Genomic DNA, 10,541 nt, shown 5'->3' on the forward strand with positions numbered 1-10,541 from the left:
TTTGAGTCTTATTTTCCTTTTGTTTTGTCTTTTTTTTTTTGTAACCCAATGAAGAAGAGGATCTGCAAACTATTTTATAAGCATGTCAAATAGTCTCAACTTAATACAATAGTATTACAATTCAATAAGATGTGGCGTGTCTATGTCACATATACTGTACAAGTATGTACTGTCACAATACCTAAGAAGTATTCTAGTAGATTTCAGTTTCTACGCTGAACAGCAGATTAATGAAGGGGGGAATAAGTAGTTTCCGGTACTTGTACATTGGAAAATGAAGAGATATGACACGAGCTTGTCTCGTGGTCTGTTCAATCCATCAGTTTCCAGTCTCATGTTGAATATACTACTGTGACGTTATCCTAGAATTTAAATTATTTTGTTGGTTATTGAATGGAGCTCAGTGTGTGTGTTCTTAGGTTTAATGTTTGTAAACCTGAGGATTAAAACTATTCAAATTTGTAAATATCTTCATTCACGTCATCAACGCTCTATTCCAACGAAAAAGCCCGATAAATAAAACAAAATTCTGACCGTTTTATCAGCGCTACAGTAAACTCCACCCTCCCCCTCCCCAGATTGGGATAATAATAATAATAATAATAGCACATTGTACCTAGTAATACAATTGGCCAGGATATTAATGTCAATTGATTGATGACGATAAATCAAAATGATTTTTTCTTGAAAACGGAGTCACTCAAAACGAAAACAAAATGCAAATTGATTGCTGGCTATTATTATTTCTTTCTTTCAACCAACTTCTGAGTTGTTGTTTTAACAACAGCAACAACAACAAATCACCCTCATTGATTTTTCATGACAGTTTTATCACCATTGATAGAATAAGTATCGATTCTCGTCAAGAGACGAGAAAATGACATTTGGTGTGCAATGACTGGGCCGCAGGCGGTACGCAGTAGTACTGGCCATATTGAATATTGAAGCTTATTAACAAACCAAAGTACTTGCAGTATGAAGGGAGTCGGAGATCACAGACTATTGGCAGATTTTTTTTTAATGGGAATAGCCTAAGCTATTCCATTCCAGACTTTGTAGGACAATTTACTTTTTGTTCGGGCGAGCCACTGTTGTATAAATCAAAGCTTTTGCCTCAATGCTGACAAAATCAAACAGAAAATGTGTAACGCTTTGATAGGAGTAGCTTCCCTTAATTATTTATAATGTTATTTTAAATAATTAACTCTTTCGCAATGTGAAAATCGATATAGTCATGTATTGCAATGTTAATAATTGAAACCCTTTTAGGATTATTGTTATTAACTCTTGATATGGTTAGAAAAAAAAATCTTGTTTACAAACGCTCTACGGTTTCTATTTAATAATGTTTCACATGTAGCCCCTGTTGATTTCTATGTTAATATTAACAATTACAATTAACAATATACATTTATTTTCCCCTCTAGGCATAGAAAGAAATGGCTTCTAGAACTTTCGGATTCGGCCTCAGAGCTTTCAAAAAATACCCGGAGGTAAGATCGTCTTTCTTCTTTTTCTTCTGCGGTCTCATTGTTATGCTGGAAGGTTCAGATATGGGACATTTTTAAAACGTGAAGTTTTCGATGCATACATTGTGTTTGAGCTCTGTAGCTTAAATAGCATATACATATTTTTAGTTTAAACTCTGCATTATCAAATTTCTAAGCTCTTCCATTTTTTAGCAGAAAGTATTTTTTTAAAGTTGGCAACAGTTAAATTTGTAAAACATATGGTGGGTTCAAAAAGTTGTTATCCTTTTTGTTTAATATGTTGACCTAGATTAAATAAGTTTTTCCTGGAAGAAATGCCATTGACAGATTCTCATCGTTAGCACAACTGTACACAAAACTTGCAGCTCGTAACAAAAACCCACATTTCCCAACTCCCATGGAATACCTGATCTTATGAGTCGAGTGTTATTTTCGTGGTCTCAAAGTTAAGACCCAGTAGAAGCGGTCTTGCGCGGGCCAATCAAAAGTGAGAATAAACATGTTTACCTTTCAACTGACTCGTGATTAGCTGATCACTTTGCGGGAATGAAAGTGATGCTACGTTTAAAGCGTACTTTCATTCTCTAATTTCGACAGTCCCTCGCAAGACTCTCTTCCCAATAGCGAACTCTCAAAGGAGTGTGCTCCAATAAAGGAACATACAATACATCGTAAAGAGTTCACTCCTACTAAAAGAGGCTCTATTTTGACGAAATTTTTACAATGCTTGGTATCATTTTACTCCCAATTACAAGATTATCTAATGCAGGCAGGAGAGATATTAATCAGAATTCCTCATTCTTGGAATGGATGCCTCTCCATTTGGTCAAAGGGTCCCAATCTTTAAAAAAAAAATGTTAGTCAACACCGATATTATGTTTTATTACAATGTATGTCTGAAAAACAAAAGAGAGATAAAAATTAGCGTGTGACAAATTCTAACAGGCTCATTGCTATAGCAGGGCCGGCCTTAAGCATAGGCATACTAGACCACTGCTTTCGGCCTCCTATTGGTGCCAGTGCCTCACACAGGGCTCAAAACAATTGTTAGCGAAGATATAGTGAAACTGGTGCCCGCTATTATTGTTGGAGTACACTAGATTTTAAATAAATTGCCTAATTCTTCGCTGTTTATTTTTATTTATTTTTGTATTTCATTTGGGGCCATCAAATTCACTTTGCCTAGGGCCTCCAATGACCTAATGCTGGCCCTAGCTATAGACATGTGTCTATATAACAGTCAGATATTCACTTTCTATTAAAAGGCATCCCTAGTTCAAACCGACCAAAGAGAGTTCCCCATACCAATATTAACCCCTCTGGCTTTTCAACGGCCACCTTCCCTCTGTCCTGGGAGCAAATATTGGTAAAGCACGCCAGAGCTATAAAGTGGATTGGATCTTTTTTTTTTCTCCCAATGTCGATGTATTACTCTTGTGAAATATATTGGCATCTACAAAGACGCATACACATCTACAAAGACACATACACATCTACAAAGACACATACACATCTACAAAGACACACGTACATCTTCAATGACACGTACATCTACAAAGACACACATACATCTACAAAGACACACATACATCTACAAAGACACACGCACATTTACAAAGACACACGTACATCTTCAATGACACACGCTCATCTACAAGACACATACACATCTACAAAGACACATACATATCTACAAAGACACATACTCATCTAAAAAGACACATACACATCTACAAAGACACATACACATCTACAAAGACACAAACACATCTACAAAGACACATACTCATCTAAAAAGACACATACACATCTACAAAGACACATACACATCTACAAAGACACAAACACATCTACAAAGACACATGTACATCTACAAAGACACACACACACATCTACAAAGACATATACACATATACAAAGACACATACACATCTACAAAGACACATACACATCTACAAAGACACATACACATCTACAAAGACACACGTACATCTTCAATGACACGTACATCTACAAAGACACACATACATCTACAAAGACACACATACATCTACAAAGACACACGCACATCTACAAAGACACACGTACATCTTCAATGACACACGCTCATCTACAAGACACATACACATCTACAAAGACACATACATATCTACAAAGACACATACTCATCTAAAAAGACACATACACATCTACAAAGACACATACACATCTACAAAGACACAAACACATCTACAAAGACACATACTCATCTAAAAAGACACATACACATCTACAAAGACACATACACATCTACAAAGACACAAACACATCTACAAAGACACATGTACATCTACAAAGACACACACACACATCTACAAAGACATATACACATATACAAAGACACATACACATCTACAAAGACACATACACATCTACAAAGACACGTAAAAAGGAAGTAGCAAAGTTCCCCTTTCAGATTTTATGGTCTATAGGGCAGATGATGTAAAGGTCATCTGTTTTTGTGGCCTTCGGTTAACGAGGGTGTTATGTGGCCAGCACAACGTCCAGCCGCCTTTACTTTTCCCCAACTAATGTCAGGTACCCATTAGAGCTGGGTGGACTCAAAGGCGCACAAAGATCCCGAAATTAAAAATCCCAGTCTTCACCAGGATTCGAACCCGGGACCCCCGGTTCTGAAGCCAAGCGCTTTACCGCTCAGTCACAGCTTCTCCTACTAAAACACGTACACATGCACAAAAACACACATATCTACAAAGACCCACTTACAGACAAGATACACATACCTACATAGACACACATCTACAAGAAATACAAAATCTACAAAGACACAACGTTTACTAAGATACATCTACAGACACACACAAATCTACAAAGACACATTTACAGGAATACAAAAATCTAGAAAGACACATTTACAGGAATACAAAAATCTAGAAAGACACAAGATTTACAAAGACACATCTACAGACACACAAGCACACACATCTACAAAGAAACAGACATCTACAAAGACATAACATTTACAAAGACAAATCTACAGACACATATACAAAAATATCTACAAAGACACACACATTTACAAAAACACATCTACAGACACAAACATCTACATAGACAAACACTTACAAAGACACATTTACAGACTGACACACACAACTTCAAACACACACATCTTCAAACACACACCTCTACAAAGACACATATCTACAAAGACAAATATCTACAAAGACACACACACACACACACAGCTACAAGAAACACACACAACTACAAAAGCACACACAAACTATCAATTTAAGTACTACTGTACAATGACAACTCATCTATCATAATTGTATTGCCCTAAACTGAATGACTGAAGTAACAGAAAAAAAAAAGGGGGGGGGGGTGAAAGAATGAGGTTTATATGTTGATAATAGTATGTAATACATAAACTTTGAAAACAATACAGTTTTGAGATTCCAATGAAACTATGAGAATGTTTCTGTTATTTTAGTTGTCACTCAAAATAACATTAACCAACAAACTTTTAGATCTCAATCTAATTGTTTTCTTTTGAATCCATACCATCACAGAGTGACTCGTGTAAGAAAGACAACCGCTTTTTTATTTTAACGCATTCTCTTTTTTAACGTTTATTGCAGTTGATTCCCTTGGTCTCCATTATCGGTACAGCCTGCATCGGTTGCGCAGCGTTCATGGTCTACGCAGTGGCTACGAAGCCAGATGTCAGGTATACAATTTCTGCTGTTTATAGTGCTCACACTCTGCTAGATGTATTTGTAACACTCACTGACATGAAATGATAAAATCTGTGTCTTATGGTGCGTATCTGCGTGTTTATAATGTAACCGTAAGGAGAGTTTATTTCTGATTAAGAATCGAATACGCCTACATCGGTTTTGTATATTTATAGATTTCTAGTATATTTACCAAGAGAAAAAAATGAGAAAAATATCAAATTGAAGTAATTTTATTTCTGTAGTATTAAATATTCTAAAGGAAGGTAACTTTTAAATTTTCATTGCATAGTTCCATTTAAAATCAAACTTGTTTGTGAATGTACTATTCATAACTGTAACAATAATAATAACAACAAATATGTAGGCTAACCATTGTGAACTAGGCATATACTCTCCTAGATCAAATTATGTTTGGTTTTGTTTTAATTTAAATCTTTATTTATTTAATATTACAGTATATTTTTACCAGATCATAAACAGAAATAAGTGATACAAGTAAACCATTATTTTCCGTTTTCCAGTTATAAAAGCAATGTAAATTTGATTAGTGGAACGATCTTTCTGACTCCACTTCTTCTTACATTATAATCATTACACAAATGCTTTAGAAATCACCCACCCTTAACTTTCAACTAATTATTCATGATCTTTTAGAAATTCCTACTTAAAAACTGAGCTTGATATTGATAAATTTGACCTGCTATTGTTGAGGATATACAAACGATATGCTTTTAAAAAAAACATCTTAAAATATGCTTCAAAAAACATCTTTCTTCTGAGAACCTGATGTAAAACATTTAGTATAACATTTGTTTTTGTCCGCCAATTTATACGGGTACCATTTTCTATTGACAAACACTGCACATTTTGTCATTTACCCCATGGGGAACATGCGCAGTTAGTGTGTTGTCTGTTGTATGTGGTGCTTTCCCTTAAATGTACTCTCACACAATGCACTCTCATACCTACAGTCTATAGGCAACATAAGCTATAGCTTAGGGCCCACTCTTGCTTGCCCCCCCCCCTCTTCCAATGGTTCTAAGGATACTTTCATTGTTTGGAGAAAGAGCAAAAGCGAAATAGTCTCGTGATAATTTCAAGGGGCCCATATGACAAAATGCTTAGGCGAATGGTCCTATGATTAGAAGGGGCCCATATAACAAAATGCTTAGGCGAATGGTCCTATGATTAGAAGGGGCCCATATGTCAAAATGCTTAGGCGAATGGTCCTATGATTAGAAGGGCCCATATGTCAAAATGCTTAGGCGAATGGTCCTATGAATAGAAGGGGCCCATATGTCAAAATGCTTAGTCGAATTTCCTGTGATTTCAAAGGGCCCATATGTCAAATAGCTTAGGCAAAATTGTCTTATGATGTTTTCAAGGGGCCCATATATCAAATAGCTTAGGCGAAATTGTCTTATGATGTTTTCAAGGGGCCCATATGTCAAATAGCTTAGGCGAAATTGTCTTATGATGTTTTCAAGGGGCCCATATGTCAAATAGCTTAGGCGAAATTGTCATGATGATTTCAAGGGGCCCATATGTCAAATAGCTTAGGCAAAATTGTCTTATGATGTTTTCAAGGGGCCCATATATCAAATAGCTTAGGCGAAATTGTCTTATGATGTTTTCAAGAGGCCCATATGTCAAATAGCTTAGGCGAAATTGTCTTATAATGATTTCAAGGGGCCCATATGTCAAATAGCTTAAGGCCTTGTTAAGTCCTTCTCTTACGTTAGATACAGTATGGCTCAATTAGGGTTTAGCCACACTCAACTTGAGATAGCCTAACGCCGTGTTCCTGAACCCGGGCCCATATCTTGCTACACCACTGCTCAAAGTACCTTTACCGATTATTATCCTTCAAAAATCCCAAAATATCCAAGTTTTGAAATTATGCCCATGTATTTTTTAAAGTTAGGCAAAGGCAAGTATATAAATTCGAGAATCAATTTATCGAAGTGAAAAGTATGTGACATTGGAACTTTTATGTGCTCAAAATTATTGCAGATTTGATTTTATATAGGCAAGTCTGAGCATAGTTTGTTGTTCCTTGTCTTGCTAAATATTCATTATGGATCTCTAGATATGTCAGAATGTATCTCTAGATATGTCAGAATGTATCTCTAGATATGTCAGAATGTATCTCTAGATATGTCAGAATGTATCTTTAGATATGTCAGAATGTATCTCTAGATATGTCAGAATGTATCTCTAGATATGTCAGAATGTATCTCTATAAATATTCGAAAGTGTCTTGGTATCTCTAGACATGTCGAAAGTGTCTTGGTTTCTTTAGACATGTTAAAAATTGTCTGGGTATCTCTAGACATGTTAGAAATTGTCTAAGTATATCATGACATGTTAGAGAGTCTAGGTATGCCTATCTCTTGACATCTTAGAAAGTGTCTAGGTATCTCTACTATTCTCTAGACATTTTACAAAGTGTCTATGTATCTCGTTTCATGTTAGAAAGTGTCTTGGTATCTCCAGATTTGTTAAAAAAGTGTTTAGGTATTTCTAGATATGCTAGAGTGTGGACTTGTAAAGTACCTACTGTTAATTTTACCATTCGATTTGAATGGCCTATGTAATGGTCACAACATAAATATTGACAACATGACACATTCACACACTATAAAATCAATCATTGATTGAATCGATATGTCACGCAAAACTAAGCCCATCTGAAACTTAATTGCCTCAAAAACTCGTACACACTAGGTCTATATTAAACTACGCTCTCTTGTTCTTCTGCTTTAGGTTGGTCAAATCTCGAGGTCCAGCATACGAGGACGTGGAACCCACAGAATCTCGTAAAGTGAGTATTCGATGAATTTGTCTTTCTATTTGTGTACGGCTATCAATTTGATTTGGACATGGATGTTTCAAAAGTATACATACAGCTACATCCTAGAAGGGCTTCAGCTCCTACTATGGCCGGCCTTGGATAAGCGAAATGAATTTGGTGGCCCTGAAGGAAATAAATAAACAAGGTTACAAAGACAGTTTGTGTGGAAACACAAACTTAAAATCGGCCCCCGAAGTGGTCCACCCAGGCAGGCTTCAATATTTTCAGAAAGAACATCCAAATGAAATTATATCAAAGACAAATGAGAGATAAGAATGGAGAAAGAAGGTTGACAGATCTTGTGTAGGGCCCCAATGGTGCTGCAGATCAAAGGATAGGTGCAAGTGAATGCAAGGTTAGATGTGAACCTGGCCTAATTGGTTCCCCCTTCAGACCTTGTGGTCTATAGGGCAGATGATGTAAAGTTCATCTGTTTTTGTGGCCTACGGTTAACGAGTGTATCATGTAGCCAGCACAACGACCAAGCGTCTTTACTTTTCCCCAACTAATGTCAGGTACCCATTAAGGCTAGGTAGACTCAGAGGCGCCCAAGGATTCCGAAATTGAAAATCCCAGTCTTCACCTGGATTCGAACCCGGGACCATCGGTTCGGAAGCTAGGCCTCTCCTGGTGTTTACCTAATGTAATTGTTTTGATATTGCTTAGTCTTTTATTTGAATTTTCGGGTACATCGAATAATGTAAAATGTCTAAGAAAATGGAGTTTATAAGATTACTATTTGTTCTAAATTAGGTCTAACTTAAAATGCATACTAATTAGCTTTTTAAACTTAACTCTTTTTAAAAATTAGATTTTTCGCTTTCAGGAAAAAAAAAGTAGCCGTTGCATCAGAACTTTGAGTGGTCTAAAATATTGTGATGTCGGATTTTCAATATCTTTTCTAGTTTACGAGATCTAAACGGGACGGACGGACAGACGGACAGACATTTCGCACAAAACTAATAGCGTCTTTTCCCCTTTCGGGGGCCGCTAAAAATAATAAAAAGAAACAGCAAAAATTTTTTTTTAAATTACGCATTTTATGAAAAACCTGCATGTGTCTATATCTAAATCAACAAATAACTGAAATTCATATAATAATAATAATAATAATAATAATCTTTATTATCCGTAAGGAAATTTGTCTTACAATTTGTGCATTACACTAAACAAAAAACATTATAACTATAAGAAACCAAAGTGTACATTCACACCAGACTCACTCATAATTTACATGTGACAAAGTTTATATCAGATTGTTCTTATTTAATTATTTGATTGCCAGGGGAACAAAAGAGTGTTTGTGTCTGTTTGTCTTTGCTATCGGTGTCTTGTATCTCTTTTGTGATGTGATATATTCAAATTTTCGTAGTAGTGACAGAGTTAGATATATAAACAGTGCTCTACTATGTTTGAGATCGGATCCATGTTTATCATTTTGTGTAGTCCTGCCTGAGGCCCCGACCACTTGGAGGCCTTAGACGGATGTCTAGTTTGCCAATGCCTAAGACCGGCACTGCTCCTGTATAGTTTGACAAAAAAAGCTAGGTGCGGTTCAGCAAAAACTGTTGTTTAGAGGCCATAATATCTAGCCTCACTCTGTCTCTCTGTCCATTTGTAAATATTGACCTCAAAAGATAGCAATTAAACTCTTTGAACAATTCTTCTTATTAGCTGGCAAACTCTTCATAAGTTCACGAAACAGGATAGACTACGAATTTTGAAACTATTCCAACTATTTTCACAGAAATTTGACAGTTTATGTGTATCTTTAGGAAAACAATTTCTAGTTAATTGGTCACAGTGTGAAAACTATGGTTTGATAGTTATAATTTGTTCAAAATATAATCATCTTATAATTAGATTGGGCTAATGTCTTCAAAATAACGAATGTCTGCCATGTCTACTATCGCTTTTCTAATTATATTGTCGTCTTATTGGTAAACGTTATTATCATTACTCTTCCTTTGTTTCAGCTTATTGACTTGGACAAAGCAAAGTATCGACCCATTCCTGAATTGGAACAGCTGAAGAAAGAAATCGGCAGTTATAAATCATAAAGACCTGAAGTTTTCTTGTTAACAAATAAGTTGTGATCTGTGGGTTTTTTTAGTCTACGTCTGCTCTTGGGAGCGTTTCGCGGGTCATAGATTGCCTCCCTTTGTTTTTAAACCTTGGTAAACAAGAGATTAGCTCCCGTGTTAGTTTTTATTTTACAGAATGTTTCCGTTGGTTTATGTATATTGCTGCCATAATGCCGATACATATCTTTTTATATTGTGTGTATGATACGAATGAATGCGAGGCAGTCTTGGTCTGTATGTCTACCTTGTCGGTCACTGTAAGAGCTTGGCCATTAGCCTAGCTCGTTCATGTTAGAAAATATTCCATTGAATGTTTCTTTATGTAGTTTTTGTTAAGAATAATTTATCTAATAAATATTTATACATATAA

The 10,541-nt window shown here is 35.8% G+C and overlaps 1 long non-coding RNA gene across 1 annotated transcript in view; it reads left to right on the top strand.

The window, feature by feature from the left end:
* Positions 1-10,541, top strand: part of LOC106070229 (uncharacterized) — a 28,296-nt gene extending 17,755 nt beyond the window's left edge. The window contains exons 2-5 of the long non-coding RNA XR_008775894.1: positions 1,428-1,493; positions 5,135-5,223; positions 8,000-8,057; positions 10,064-10,541. This is a non-coding gene — a long non-coding RNA (uncharacterized LOC106070229). The remainder of the gene's footprint in view (positions 1-1,427; positions 1,494-5,134; positions 5,224-7,999; positions 8,058-10,063) is intronic.

The sequence above is a fragment of the Biomphalaria glabrata genome, chromosome 18, assembly GCF_947242115.1.
Source record: "Biomphalaria glabrata chromosome 18, xgBioGlab47.1, whole genome shotgun sequence".
NCBI classification, from domain to species: domain Eukaryota; kingdom Metazoa; phylum Mollusca; class Gastropoda; family Planorbidae; genus Biomphalaria; species Biomphalaria glabrata.